Source organism: Equus quagga, chromosome 12 (assembly GCF_021613505.1).
Source record: "Equus quagga isolate Etosha38 chromosome 12, UCLA_HA_Equagga_1.0, whole genome shotgun sequence".
Lineage (NCBI taxonomy): Eukaryota > Metazoa > Chordata > Mammalia > Perissodactyla > Equidae > Equus > Equus quagga.
In genome coordinates this window covers 24,895,955-24,912,423 of record NC_060278.1, presented here as the reverse complement: position 1 = coordinate 24,912,423, position 16,469 = coordinate 24,895,955, and the positions used below count along the sequence as shown (strand labels likewise).

The following is a 16,469-nucleotide window of genomic DNA, read 5'->3' as shown; positions in this document are numbered from 1 at the left end:
CAGTTACAGTTCTGAAGGCTGGTACCCAGTGTGTTTTATCCAAAAACATTCTCTCCCCGGCTTGCCGTACATATTTTCAGATTCACACCAATAGCATATTTTTTGCTCCCTGTTTTGTTTTGCTGAAGAATGCCTGAAAATAGTATACTACACTAAAGTCCTTGTTTGGTTCTCAGAGGGAAGCCACTAGATCACTGGTCTGTGAGGGTCTTCTAAGTCGCCCATTCATTGGTCCAAAATATTTGCATGAGAAAGAAAAGAGAAATAGAAACCATTTCCTCTGCTTTACTTATTGCAGAAAGCTTACCAACGTCAACTTAACAAACTTGGTAAAGATACTGTGATGTTGCTACTTCTAAGAAATTTTAAGTAGACTTTATTTTTTTGAATAGTTTTAGATATACAGAAAAATTGAGAAGATAGTACAGAGAGTTCCCTTATTTCTTGTACCCTATTTCCCCTATTATTAGTATCTTACGTTAGTATGGTACATTTGTTATAGTTAATGAGCCAGTACTGATACATTATTAACTAAAGTCCCTTATCTTTAGTTTTTAACTAAAGTCCTTTTTCTGTTCCAGGATCCCATTCAGGATGCTTGTTACATTAGTTGTCATGTCTTCTTGGGCTCCTGTTGGCTGTGACAGTTTCTCAGACTTTCCTTGTTTTTGATGACCTTGACAGTTTTGAGGAGTTACAGAATGCCTCTCTATTGGAATTTGTCTGAGGTTTTTCTCGTGGTCAGGCTGGGGTTACGAGTTTTTGGGGAGGAAGGCCACAGGGGAAAAGTGCCATTTTGCTCGCATCATAGTAAGGGTCCGTGCTATCACCACGATTTATCACAGTGGATGTTGACCCCGATCACCTTGCCAGGTGGTGTTTGTCAGGTTTCTCCACTGTAAAGTGACTCTCTTTTCCCCCTTCCCACACTGTCCTCTTTGGAAAGAGGGCACTGTGCGCAGCCCACACTGGAGGACTGGCAAGTTATGCATCCCCTCTTTGAAAGCAGAGTATCTCCATAAATTAAACTCTTCTGCAGAAATTATTTAGATTTTTCTCTTCTCCAGGGGTTCCTATTTTTATTATGAAGCCATTTTACAAAATGAGCACTTACAGGTTTAAAATAATTAAGAAAAGTAACACAACATGTTGGAAAAAAATTGAATATTGCCCAAGTATATTAAGTATAAAATGAAAGATCCTCCTCCCTTTCCCCATACTCCCATTTCCAAAGAGTGGCCTTATTTGACAGGTATGAATCCTTCTAGATCTTTCAGCGTGCAACATTTTCACCCCCTTTGACTCAAGAATCTGCGTCCCCTTCAATACCTACTATTCATTCCTCAGGCTGCTGCAGTGTGGCTTCTGCCCCCATCCTTTTCTTGAAATAGCTCTCACGGGGAGCATCAGTTACCCCAGAATTGGCTGACCTAAAGGAAATTTTTATCCTTACCGATCTTCTTTTTGGGGGCTTATAGCTTAGTGAGTTATTATAAGGCAAATAAGTTTTTAATCACCTTCCAGTTCAAGACGTAAAACTTTACCAACTACCCCAGAAGCCCTGCCCTGTGCCCAGCCCCGACCACAGCCTCTCCTTCCTCCCTCCAAAAATAACCACTATTCTAACTTTTTAGAGATTACTTCTTTGCTTTTCTTTTATCTTTTATCAGCCAAATGTGTATCTGTGGACATTTTAGTTTAATTTCTTCACACACACAACCCCTTTTCTTACTTCACATGTCGTTTAATTCTCTTAGAATCTACAGGTCTCCCCCACAACCTTGCCCCCATCAAATGCCTTTCTTTTTCTTATACTGTATTTGTTGAAGACTCTGGGTCGTTTGATTTACAGGATTTCCCCCAGTCTGGATTTTGCTGACTCTGTACCCCTGGTGCAGTTCAATGTGTTTCTTGCAAATTGGCACAAGAATCTGAGGCTTGATTAGACTCCAGTTCAGTACCTTTGGCAAGGTATACGTAGTGTTATGTTCCTTCATCAGGAGGCTAATAATGTCTGGTTTTCACTTTTTTTGGTATTAGCTGCAAGGTAATGATATTCTATCATTTTGTTTTTATTTCATTCTTTAGTTGGAATAATTTTTATTAAAAAATCATTTCCCTCATCCACTATTTAGTTACTTAGCGGTACAGTTCATATAGGGAAAGCAGGATGAATGCTTGACTCTTTCATTTTGCATACCCAGTTTTCAAAATTATGAACTGTCCTTGTCATCCATAGGTGACTTATTAGTGTTTAAAAAATCTATCATATGAACTCATAGATTGAAACATGTTTGATAGGTTTCTTTCATTATAATTATCACCCCTCATTGCAACTCAGATTGTCCCAGCTTTGGCCGGTGGCAGCTTCTTCAGTCTGGCTTCTGAGTCCTGTTGACATGACGCTGGTAGTGTTTGATAGCGTACTTGCTATCTGCTGTATCAAAGTGTTTTAGGGTCATCCTGTGTATTCTTGTGCCACAGTTGGAATCAATCATTTTTCCAAGGAGCCCTGGCTTCTTGGGAAATGGCATTTCAATTCCACGGTCTGGGCGCTTGGGGTACTTATTACAACTGGGTCAGTCATTGTTTCTAGGCAATAAGTAAATAAATATTTATGCTCATGTATATGCATATAGGTGCATGTAGATGGGTGGTTAGACAGACAGGTAACAGATAGGGTATCTGAGGAGTTCAGACAAATATTTAGAATTCAAATTCAGGACTATCGGATTTTTGCTTTTTATTTACATCAGTAAATACTTTCGTCCATAACAAGAATTCTGGTTCCCAAGGATAAAGTGATAGAATTAGAATATTCCAAAATTACTCATCAGCCATATCCTAGACTACTCATACAGTATTAATACTGATCCTGTCATTCATGATTACTGAAACTGGTGAACAAACTTTTTTTTGCTATGCTGTCCTATTACCCCAATTTTCTGTGATTGTCCTCTGTTCAAATTGTCAGATCATATAGCTACTTCCTTTAGGTCTGTCACCTGATTTCTGAGTTTTTCTAATTTTGATTTATGTTCATATCTTTTAGACCATTTTAAAATAATACTGGAACATTACAGTTTTCATCTGTTTTTTGAGGATTGTTTGTTGTATAGTTTCATTGTCTATAGGGATGTTATTTTGGTATTTAATCTCCTTTTTCTTGTAGAAGATGTGTCTGTGAATGTCGTTTTTCTGACCATCCAGAAGGAGGTTCAGGGTGGTGGTTCTAACTTTACACTGCTCCCTCTTCGGTTGCTTTGTGTAATGTTCAAAAGTCGGGTGCTTGCTTTCTGAGGTATTCTGTCTCTACTTTCTCCCTCCACTTTGATCTGGGTCTTTTCTTTCCTTAACGCCACTTTTCCTTTTCCTTTTCTGCTCAGCTGTGATTCTCATCCCAGCAGGTTTCTTCTCAGTAGGCTCTCTCCTGGAGAGGGCACCGAAGGGTCGGGTTTGAAAGCTCAGGGGTGAGTCTTGGGCCCCTTGAGATCTCACTCAGGCTCCAGTTACTCCCCTGTTCTGGAAGAAGTGAGGCCATTCTCAGCCTCAGCACACTTCTCACGTGGGCTGCCAGGCTTTCAGTGAACACCTGCTGGCTGTTTGAGGTTCTCCTCTTTCGAGCCGGTCTCCGCATCGCTTCTCCCCACTTGCACCCGCACAGATGGTTCGTACTCAGGGCTGGTGGCTCTTGGTGGTTGGTTCTCATCCCGTATATTTTGGTGTCAGTGGGTATACTTTGTCACCTCACTGTGTGAGTTGCTCTGTTTTTATGTGGCATTTTGGGAAGATCCAAAAACGTTTCCACAGCTGCCACTTTCTTCCCAGGATTCCCTTCCCTGAACCTTCCTGATGCCTTTATCACTGTTGGGCACTCCTTTTGTTCAGTGACATCGTGCTCTCTTAATCCTCCTTGTATGACTAATTCGTTCCCTGTGCCTTTCAGGGCTTGTCTTCCATGGCTCTTTTACTTCTAGAATGTTGGTGCTCCTGAAATTTTATTCTTTTCTTTTTAATTTTTTGAATTTATTTTATTTAATTGATTAATTTATTTTGGTGAGAAAAATTGGCCCTGAGCCAACATCCATTACCAGTCCTCGTCTTTTTGCTTGAGGAAGATTGTCGGTAAGCTAACATCTATGCCAGTCTTCCTCTATTTTGTATGTGGGATGCCGCCACAGCATGGCTTGATGAGCGGTATGGTGTGCAGATCTGCACCCAGGATCTGAACCTGTGAACCCCAGGCCACTGAAGCAGAGTGTGCAAACTTACCCACTATGCCACTGGGCTGACTCCCCAAATTTTATACTTAATCTATTACTTTTCTTACTTTCTACAGTTTCAGTGTGTGATCTTATCTATTCTCATGGTTTCAACTATCCTCTGTATATGATGATGCCCCAAACCATACCTTTCAGACTCTGTGTCCAGTTGCCAGTTGGCCATTTCCACATTTCCCACAGGCAGCTCAAATCCGTATGTCAAAGCTGCACACATTCTCTTACCCTTAATACACCTGTGTTACCTGTTTCACTTGGTGGCACCATCTCCTGCCCAGTCCCTTAAGCTGGAAATGTGAGAGTTGTCTTTGACCCCTTCCCTCATCCTGTTCCTGCATTCCCCATGGCCGTGTCTGCTAATTGTGTTTCCAAAACATTTCTAAAATACTAGCGCCCCCATTCCCTTTGTTTAAACCTTATCCCTTGCCTCAACTATCCTTGTCTTCCATGATACGTTGTTAAATAAAAAGTAAGTGTATTCCTAGCGTAAAACCCTTTATTCACTTCCCACAGCCTAAAGCAGCCTTTGTTTCTCAAGGAAACCAGAAAGGTCTATGGAGAGCAATTTCTTTTTTTCATTGAAAATAAAAATAGCTTTAATCATTCTAGAGAAATGATGTTTCTTCTTACAACTTAGATTACAGACTAAATGAATAGAAGAATGTTAATGAGGAAATTTGTACTGCTTTTCAGTCACTAAAATATTAATATTTATGGGGCCAGCCCGGTGGCGCAGCGGTTAAGTTCACACATTCCACTTCTCGGTGCCCCGGGGTTTGCAGGTTCAGATCCCGGGTGTGGACATGGCACCGCTTGGCACGCCATGCTGTGGTAGGCGTCCCACGTATAAAGTAGAGGAAGATGGGCACGGATGTTAGCTCGGGGCCAGTCTTCCTCAGCAAAAAGAGGAGGATTGGCAGTAGTTAGCTCACGGCTAATCTTCCTCAAAAAAGAAAGAAATAAAATATTAATATTTACGTTTGTTTGAAAATAGAAATATAAAAGCAGCCTTGAGATCATTAATCCTTGATATCACATGGTGTTTTCAAATGCACTGTCTCATTTAGTCTTGAAACAGCCCTAAAAGCAGGTACTGTTATCATTCCTACTTATAGAAGGAGTAGTGGAAGTTCAAAAAAAATGGGTGCACTAACCAGCCTGTGATACATTGTGATTTGGGAGCAGAGCTGGAGTAGAATTTGCTTGATTGTTTTCGGTGCTGCATTTATGGGTCCCCACTGTGTGTCCAGTCCTACGCAAGGGCCCTGAATTGAAGGTAGAGAGATGAGTAAGATGTCCTCCCTCCCTGTTTCGGCTTTGTTCTGTGGTGGTTGGAAATCTCTGTGGAGGCAGGACTTTCCTAAGAGGAGCAGTGCCATCGTCACGCCGGTGTTCTTAGTGGACAGGCTTGCAGAATGCTGCTGGCCCCAGTCCAGGCTCACACCTAGCCCCTCTGTGAGCGTGTTGCCACCCCTCCCTTGACCCTCTCATACCCTTCCCCCTCGTCTCCCTGCGGGGCTGGAGGGTCTGGGCAAAGTGTATTCTGTGCATCCAAGGTAGTTGCCTGGAGGCATTGTGTTGTTTGTTTTTCTTAATCCTGCAGCATCTGAGCCAAGAGGTTGCGTCTGAAATGATATCAAGGACTGATGCGCACTGACTTGCTTGTGATGTTCAGTACAGATTTCTTGGCATAAACCTATAGGGCCCTCCAGGATGAGACTTCTGCCCTCATTGCTTCAGGCTTTAATCTCCATAATCATTAACTTGCTTATGTTTCCCCGAAGGAACTGTGTGCCTTCGGATCTTTACTCAGGCTAGGCTGATTTGGAGTTCCCCCTGCAGCCATACTCAGGGCGCCCATGTGATCTATATCTCTACCATCGACTTAATATATCTTGTTATGACCACTGGTTTCATTTGTCTCCAGAATTTACACTTGTCTTGCTTCCTCTTTAAATCCCATGCTCATTCTTCATTCTACCTTTTATTACAGAAAGCCTAAAGTCCTGTCACTCTACCTGAGAGGTGAATTCAGGGCACAGAGAAGGTTACTGACTGCTGTCCTTAGGGAATTTGTTCAGAATGTTGGGGAAGCTGTCTCCAGAAGTAACTTCTCCAAAGTAACACAGCTGTTAAAGTGACCGAAATGACAGGCCCACATTGCTTAGTCTCAGCCCAGCATCCTTTGCATCATTCATTACCTGGTATTATTCTCAGAGTACAGGTTTACCTTGTGACTCTTCAAGTTTTTTTCTTTTCCTTTCACATTGACTTCTTCAATGCAGTTGCTTAAAAAAAAATCATATTTTGATAACATCTTATTTGATTCTTTTATTCATGTTACTTTTTCTCATTGTTCTCCTTGGAAATGGGTTTTTTAACTACAGCATAAGAATTAAATTAGATTTTAAAAATATATATATAGGTGTCTTTGCTTTGCATTCAAAGCAGCAAAATTAGCCCTTACGTAGAGGTATATACATTATACCAGCATTCACAGATATGATAGACTACAATTTATGGTCAGCTTTGCTAAAATTCTCTTTCCTACTGAAATAATTTTCCTTTAATCTGTCTGGGTTTATAAAAATAAGAACACATTTGCAATGTTATAATAAAATAGTTTTTATGTTTCTAAATCAAGAAACATACCAAATGCCTTAGAAAAATTAAGTATTTTGCTGTTTTACTTACTACAACCACCAAATTACTCTATTTTCCCCTTCCAGGCATCCAGAACACACAAAAAAATCTTATTTTTTTCCAAATTTTAAAGTTTCCAGAAGTTTAACGTTTCTCTTATCCACGATTATATGTTTTTGGAAGATTTCCCCCACGTGCGCATGTGTGTATGTGTGTTGGGGGTGAAGGAAGTTGAGGAAGAGGGCAATAAATGTTACATGGTTGACTTGGCATAAGACCCCAAAGTTAATGTTTTTGTTATAAATGAGGATTTATTCTGTCTTGCTTTCCTGAACTTGAATCTTCTCTGGGACAGTGGAGTATTGTGTTTTATTTAACCAACTACTTACTATAGCTACATAGAGCTTTCCTATTTCAGATAAATAATATCAAGTTATTTGCTTCATTTACAATGCTTATGAATCTTGTGCCGTTGGCCTAAAGGGAGGTTCAAACTCATTTTTCGTTCATTCACCAAGTAGCGATGGAGAGCCTGCTGTGTGCCAGGCAGGCTGCTTGTTTCTGGAGATGCAGACATGAACAAAACAGGAAGGGCTGTCTTTGCCTCCCTGGAGCTTCCAGTCTACATGGAAAGAAAGAGTAGACTAATATTCGTATATGATTTTGAAGTGTTGTTTGGGATAGTTACCTGGTGTGCTAAGTAATGAGGGAATCAATGGGTATTTTTTAAGTAGCTGTGATAAGATATTAGAGTAGTAAATTCTGGTGGTATTGAGAAGGCTGGACTCGAGAGAGAGAAGACCCTTGGAAAAGGGTCCTGATAGAGCTTGTGGCAGTTGTCCAGGAGAGAGATGATGGGGCCTGAGTTCTGACTGGTGAAGAGGTACAGAGGAAGCGCCAGATGTGAGAGAAGTTGAATGGACAGGATTTGGTGACAGATAAGTTACAGAGAATCTGATAGAGGAGCCAAAGTTTCAAGCTTGGGAGACTGGGTGGGTAATCTAAATAACTAAATATTCAGATCTTAAACAGACTGGCCTAGTCTAGGGTTAAAGTTTAGAAGGAACCTTACTTATATCCCTCAGGCAATGCTCTAGCATAACCTTTTATTTATTTTTTAAAAAGAGGAATCAGGTAGATTGGAGATTATATAACCTGGCATGAACCTGGGACCCAGGGCAGACTGTTGCTTGTTAAGGGCAGCAGATGCACTTTCTTTAAAAAAGGCCAGGTTTAGGCCAGCCCCATGGTGTTGTGGTTAAGTTTGGCGTGCTCTGCTTTGGGCAGCCTGGGTTCGCGGGTTCAGATCCCAGGCGCAGACCTACACCACTTGTCGGCTGTGCTGAGGGGGTGACCCACATACAAAATAGAGGAAGCTTGGCACAGATGTTAGCTCAGGGCCAGTTTTCCTCACCAAAAAAAGGGCCAGGTTTACCTACTGTTGTTGTTATTGCTATTATTACTAGTTTAAATCTAGAGTGTCCACTCTGTGCCAGGCACCGTGCCCCATGTTGGGGGCACAAAGCCTCTCCTTTCATTGGCCTCATGCTGTAGCGAGTATATTTAAGGATGGTCCTGTTTGTCACTGTAGGACACTGAATTATCCTTTGTGTTCTTAGAACAGAAATTCTGGAACACACCTAACATTAGTTTTGTTATAAAAGATTAAAGATTAACCTTTAGTTTATTAGTTTAGGGCTTAAAGTTACATATAGCATTTGTACAGGGATGCCTGATGTTCGCTTTAGTCATGTGACCAAAAATGTATAGCTTGGTATTTCATTGAAGAATGACAATTGAAAGCCATGTTTTTACTTTCTCCCAAATGTGGTATGCCTCCTCTTTCCTCTCCCGAGCCCTAGTCCCGTTGTAAAACGGGAATATAGCCTCCGTGGGATTGTTGTTATAACCGAATGAGATATATGTTATCTGTTATTATGGGTCTGTGATATGGTCTTCTGAGAGCAGGCCCACCTTCGCAGTTTGTTCCTGAGAATCTCAGCAGCAGGTCTAATGGTTGTCATTGCATTGTCTCCTGAAGAAACACAGCCCAGTAACTGTCCACATCTGTAATAGTGCACACGCTCTTCTTTCTAATGGGGAAGTTCTGCTTTGGTGTGAAAAGTGCTTGGCACAGAGTGGGACTCAGTTCTCGTCTACTTAGAGGATTTTCCTGCATTCTGGTTACGTGAGGTACCGTTTCACCTTTCTTGTGTACACTGCACTTCCAGCTGGCTCAGGTTCACGGGCTCTCGCCCTGAGGACCGTGGCATAACTCAAAACAAAGTGAAGGTGTGTGTGAATGTGCAAGTCGTCTTGGCCAGATGTGTGCAGTTATTTAAATGTCTGTCTGTCTCTTCCATTGTCTTTTGGTGATAGACTTTAGTTTTACCGACCCACTTTTAGTTAGCTTTCAGTTAACTTTTTCTAACCCTTAGACATATTTAAGAATTTCTATTTTAGGTAATACTTAAATGTAGTTGTTTGCATCTAATTTTACCACAGAAAAGAAGCAATCCTTTCTCTTTTTTTGGTGAGCATTGTGATGTTATGTTACAGTGTTGATTAATTGTTGATATTTTGTGCTAATATGCTGCCATGTGCACAGTTAACACTCATTAATTGATTATTTCTCCTTCATGTAATCAGACTTAGTGTCAATTTATAATTCACTTTTATCAAGTATTACGGAGAAAACATGTAATGTTTAAATATTCTCTGCTGATTTGTAATAGTTAATTATCATCCATTTTATTCTTGCTGGAGACTTCAAATTCTGCAGTCTAAACAAGACTGATTTCTTTTATAATGTGAAAGTGATTATAGTTCAGTAGGTGGCAGTCTTTCCTCTTCTGTAGTGTTAATGAATATCCAATTAAATGCCAAAAAGTGTTTTCAAAGTCTTAAGGAAAAGCATACAAGTTAAATCTTTGATGGCTTGTTTTAGAAAGAAAGGTAACAATTTTGTTAATTTAGCTTCTATTGAACATTATTTGTTGGAATAGTTACATATAAATATGTCTGATATTTACTTTCCTTAAGGAGACTTTCGTATTTAGAAAAGAATTCCTTTTATCATTTAGCAAAGGCCTGTTATCCTTTTTGAAACTCTAGATTTTCTTTTCAAAAATTTGCAATTATTATCCATTAATATCTACTTTTTCTTGCGTGTTTTGATTTTTAAACATTATCTTCATTATCTTCCCATTAGAAGATACTTTAAACATAAATACATTTTCTGCTTTCGAATATAAGTTTTCCTTATTTTTCAGTGTGCCCATCCCTTTTTTATTTGTGAAGGGAATATTTGGTTTGTTGAAATAGTTAATACAATTTGCTTTTACTCTTTTTATTCAACATTATTTATGTTCTGCTTTTTTAACTTAATGTTTTTGTTGTATGTTTTCCCTGTTCCTATGTATATTATATTTACTATTTTTTTTTAAAGATTTTATTTTTCCTTTTTCTCCCCAAAGCACCCCAACATAGTTGTGTATTTTCAGTTGTGGGTCCTTCTAGTTGTGGCATGTGGGACGCCGCCTCAGCATGGCTTGATGAGCAGTGCCATGTCCGCACCCAGGATCTGAACTGGTGAAACCCTGGGCTGCTGAAGTGGAGCACGAAAACTTAACCACTTGGCCACGGGACGGCCCCCTATATTTACTATATTTTTAAGAATGTATCATAATTTACTTAGACATTCTTTTATTTTGGGACACTTTTAATGCTCTTAAATATTATAATATTACATCAATATCTTTGTGCATATGTATTTTTTTAATATTATTTCCTTATGAGAAATTCCCAGGGTAGAAGTTTTTAGGTCAAAGGTGTAAAAACACGTTTGTGGTTTTTAGCATGTATTACACATTGCTTTCCAAAAGAATTCTATCATTTTATGATGCCATAATGAATGTCTGATTATATCAATATCCTAGCAGTCTCGCTGGAATTGAATTTCCAACTATAATTTTTGTTTTTTACAAACTTAGATTAAACACATTTTAAGAGGAGGCATTTTGTTTTAATTTTTTTAGTTGTACTTTGGGAGCTAAAAAAAAAAATCTCCCACTGGAACATAAGCACTGTTTGTATTGTGATGTAGGTCTTCAGGTCTGTGTGTGTATATATGCATGCATATGCACACATGCTAACTTTAACATGGGTCAGTTACACCATATAAGTTTATATACTGTATTCTTAAATTTAGTTAACTCACCTACATATGCTAGCTATTATAGCTTCTGTGTGCTAGACAGTGGTAGGTGCAGGAGCAAACAGGAAATGTATAAAATAGACTTAAATGATTTGGTTTGGGTGATTCTGTTAGTCATGATAGGGTGTGCATAAGCAAGAATATGTTTGCAAGAGGATTTCAGGATGGGTATAATGCAAGTTTGTTGACTATTTTGGTTTGAAATACTTAGCGACTCTCCGTGTGTACCTCATAGCAATTAGCTGTTCAGATATAGAATGATGGTTGAGAGGTCTTGTCTGGAATAAAGATGAAGAGTATTATTCCGTGTTGCTGTATATTCTTTGTAGCCATCATTTTACATGGCTGTATGATAGGCCATCCCTTAGTCTTGAAGATTTAGGCCTCTTCTGATTTTTGATTTATATGAATACCACTGCAATAAATATTCTTATTCACACAGTTTTCTTAATATTTCAGATTATGTCTTATGATTTAAAAAGTTTAAAAAGTTTGATTACTGAGTTAAAGAGTATGAAACTTTAAAAATTTTTAATAAAATTTCTTTAAGTTTTTTTTGGAGGAAGATTAGCCCTGAGCTAACTTCTGCCGCCAATCTTCCTCTTTTTTTGCTGAGGAAGGCTGGCCCTGAGCTAACATCTGTGCCCATCTTCCTCTACTTTATATGTGGGACGCCTACCACAGCATGGCTTGTCATGTGGTGTCATGCCTGCACCTGGGATCCGAACTGACGAACCCCAGGCCACCAAAGTGGAACGTGTGCACTTAACCTCTGTGCCACTGGGCTGACCCCTCTTTAAGTTTAATTTATAGTACTACTAGTAATATAGAATACCTGTTTTATTCCATCTTTCATTTAAAACAGTGTTTCTAATTTAATAGATGATTTTATTCACATTTTTAATTTTTAATTATTCTAGTATTAAAACTTAATATAATTTGAGGAAAAAGTGTTCTTAACCCTCTGTGTATTGTTACAGTTGATTGGCTCCAACTTTTGTTTTTGTATTTTATTTTTGAGCAGTTCTTACTATTTGAAAGGATTGGTGTTTCATGATTTTTATTGTTAGAGGCTTTCAAAAGAACAAAGACAAAATTTACTTTTTAAAAAAATTAAATAAAACTCATTCTGTTTTGTCATTACCGTATGGGTCCATTGAACCCTTTTATAAATCTAAGTTACATTATTAGATCTTATGGATCATATTTTCCTGTATCTTGAAACATTTTGCTATTTGATTATCATAGGAATTATTCTATTATAACTCATCATTACTCATCAATTATTCCCAACTATGCTAAAAAAAAGAAAGGCTAAAATTAAAAATGGAAGAATGATGAAATTGCCTAGATAAGGATGATTCAATAGTGCAGTAAATTGTCGTCCTTCATTTTTCTAATTATGGGCCCGGAGTGTTATATTCTGTGTCAAGAATGTATTAAAGAAGACTGGAAACACCATCGTTTTAGTCTACTTTTAGATTTCATTGAACACAGATGAAAATACAAAATTTTTCATTTCCCACCTATAATGGAAAAGAGAAAAAATTGATGTTTCATAATTATTAGATAAATCAAAAATAAATGCAAAGAAATAGGAACATTTCTGGCCTCTCATGATGATGATGAAGAAATTGATCATATGAATGAAATCTCTCTGGGTCTTCAGATGACAACATCCTAGATCAATTTTCTTCAACTCAAAGTTGACAACTGAACAGTGTTTCTCAGGGCAAACAAAGAAATACGGTTTACTCATTCAGTTAGTCATCCAAGTAGAGTTTCATCCTACAATAATATTTTTGTGACAAGAAGCTAGACCATCCCATTTTGCTGAAAGGACGTGTGAAAATATTTTTTTCATATTTTATGCTGTTATACACCAAAATTTACATGATACAAAGGGTTTGCTTTGTTTAAATTCCCATTACAGTTTCTATTAACGTTGTTTTCACTATCCTTTTTTTTATACTTCTATAAATTATTTATAAAATGGCTTAAAAATATAAAAGGTTCCATTGGACCCAGATGTCAAATGGTAATGGCTATTTTTCCTGATATACTGAGGGTTAAAGTAAAAAATATTTGACAGATTTAATGGCATTATTGCATTTTAACACTTCTTTTTAGTGTGCAACCTTAATTATGTCTGACAGACACGATTGGGACTAGTTAGAAGGAAATAGTAGTTCTGGACCAATCAGCAATGGAATGAAAAGCTCAGGAAGTCCCAGTGCCCTGGTACAGGAGAAAAACTCACTTTGCATTTCCTTTCCTGTGCAGCGTGTTCAGAGTAACTTTAAAGGGGACTGAGATGTGGGTCGGAAGATTTTGTCTACAAGTGAGCGGCACCTGTGTGTGGAGCCCGTCTCAGCAGGCATCTTGTCATCAGCTAACCAGCCTTTCCCGGTCCCTAGATAGCTGCTGGATATCTTGTTGCAAGTTAAATATGAAACAGGAATACCCTTAGTTTTGCATTTAAAGGATTTCTTAAAGTTCAACTTCCAATAAAGTTGTTCGTACATTCATTTTTATTCAAGCTGGCTTTGTCGGGAAGGATAGGATAACTGGAACTGTCCTGTGTGGTATTAAGAAAAATGCTTCGGGAAAATAAAATGAGTGGCATAAACTCTGCGCCTTTACGTAGCTCTCTGGTCCGCATATCATAAGTCTTCTTACAAGTACTGTACGGTTGTCGAGCCTGCCAAAGTGGTGTTTACCTGCTGTGGCGGTAGGGCCTCTCAGTAAACATATGTTTATAGTTTAACAAATGGTCAAGGTTTCAACAAATGTTTCATGGCAGGGTTTTTTGAGACTCTCTTTTTTCAGCCTTGTCTTTCTAAATTTTAGTAACAGAAAGCAATAACACCTGGTGAGTTTATAGCACACCTTGAGGGACAAGAGGCCAAATTCTGGATTTGATGAAACTTAGTAGAGAGCAACACTTATATACCCTGACTTAGGTGCCACGCACTGATCTAAGGGCTTTACCCGTATTAACTCTTGTAGTTCTCACACTAACCCTATGACTTAAGTACTGTCTATAGATGAGCAAACTGAGGAGTGGGGATGATAAGTAACTTTGAAGATCACACACTAGTAACTGGGGGATCCAGGATTTGAATCTAGGCAGTCTGACTCCAAAGAACTGGGTTTTGGGAGTTTTGTAATTAGCTATTTTTGAGCTTAAATTCTATTATTATAAGTGATATTCCCATTTATAAGGTTCAAAGATCCATAAGGGGGGCCAGCTCCGTAGCCGAGTGGTTAAGTTCGCGCGCTCCGCTGCGGCGGCCCAGGGTTCGGGTCCTGGGCGCGGACATGGCACCGCTCGTCAGGCCACGTTGAGGCGGCGTTCCACATCCCACAACTAGAAGGACGTGCAACTAGGATATGCAACTGTGTACGGCGGGGGTTTGGGGAGATAAAGCAGAAAAAAAAAGAAGATTGGCAACAGTTGTTAGCCCAGGTGCCAATCTTTGGAAAAAAAAGGAAGATTGGCAACAGTTGTTAGCCCAGGTGCCAATCTTTAAAAAAAAAAAAAAAGATGCATAAGGAAGATTTTGGATACCTTATGCCACTGGTTTCGTGCTGTAGATCTTGGACTTCTGTGAAGACTTGGGGTAATTACATGGGATGTATGAATTTATATTGCGTAAAGTTTTGCATGTAGGCTATGTCAAAAAACTTTTAGGTATGTGTAGATATACACATACATAACTATTTTAAATTTGTATAACAGTTGTGGTTTATAACATACAAATTCACTCAGTATTGCTTAGTTCATTCCTTTTTGTTATTGTGTATTTCCCTAATTAACATATACTAAAGTCGTAACTATTGTTGTGGGGGTTCATGAAATCTTTTGATGTTAAAAAAGGGGATTATTATTTGTTAGAAATGGTTGGGAACCACTGAATGATAGATGATAGGATTCGCTTAACGCACAGATCCCCGTCTCCTGATTAACCCTCTCCATCTGGGCTGTGGTAAATTGCTCAGCCAACAACAGTGTTACTTCTATTCTCAATGATGTACCTGCAGATTAAATCTTTACTGTGTTTTAATTACGAAGCGCACTTGACAGTTACTAGTCTTTTTATTGATTAGCTCTCATGAATGAGAACATTATTTTATTTTGGAATTAATAGGACAACTCATGCTATTAGTTTGGGAAAGTCATATATAAGAGGCAAAATGCATACTGTATGTATATTTAAAGTTAAAAATTGATGCTATTTAAAATATCCTTGCAATACATATTTTGGTATTTAAGAGATAAAAGTTTAGCTTTAGGATTTTAGATTTATTTTCCCATTCCCCCAGACTTCTAAGTTTGTTGTGCTGTTAGTTGTACCTCTGTGTCCTTATGGAACTTTGTACATACTTATGTTATGGTACTTATTATTTATTTATTCACTGCATTCAGCACATACTTAATTGATCTCTGGTTGTGTGTGCCAGGCACTAGTATGAGCACACAAAATACATATGTGAAACAGGTGAATATCCCTGTGATTATAGAGTTTACACTTCAGTGGGTGGCATAGACAGGAAATAATAACGTAGCAAATAAGTAAATTGGTATTGTTTTTGGAAGAGGATAAGTACTGTGAGAAAAAAATAGAGCATTATAAGGGGAAATGAAAGCTAGGGTGCGGGGAGGGAAATTGCAATTTAAAGTATGGTAGATATCACTGAGAGAGGGACATTTGAGCAAAGACTTAAAGGAGCTGAGGGAGATAGCCATGTAAGACATCTGAGGAAAGAGCCTTTCAAGCAGGGAAAAATCTAGTGCAAAGCCCAAAAAAGAGCACATGGCTGGTATGTTTGACCTGGGGGTCAGTAGGACTGGAGCAGAAGGATGATAGAGGGGCAGAGGGTTAGGAAAGGAGGTCAGGAGGTAACACACCGGAAGGGGTCATCATGGGAGGCCTTGTGGTTGGAGTCTGCCTTTTCCTTTCAGTGAGATGGAGAGCTACTGAAGCGTTTTAATATTTAAAAAGAGTTTTTATTACAGAAAGATTTCAAACACACAAACGTAGTCAGACTAGAATGTAGCCTCCCATGTGTCCATTACCCAGCTTCAACAATATCTACTCACGGCCATTCTTATTGCATGTGTGCCCCTGTTCGCTTCTCCCCCTTTCACGTTATTTTGAAGAAAATCTTTGACATCATATTATTTCACCCGTAAATGTTTCAGTATGTATCTCTAAAAGATAAGAGCTATTTTTTAGCATAACTACCATAGCATCCTCAAACCCTCAAAATTAATAATAATTTTTAATATCATCAAACAACCAGTCTTTTTTCAAATTTTTGTTTCA

General features: G+C 38.6%; 1 protein-coding gene across 1 annotated transcript in view; it reads left to right on the top strand.

Moving 5' to 3' along the window:
- Positions 1–16,469, top strand: part of TAF3 (TATA-box binding protein associated factor 3) — a 177,036-nt gene that overhangs the window by 9,536 nt on the left and 151,031 nt on the right. The gene's annotated exons all lie outside the window — the stretch shown is intronic.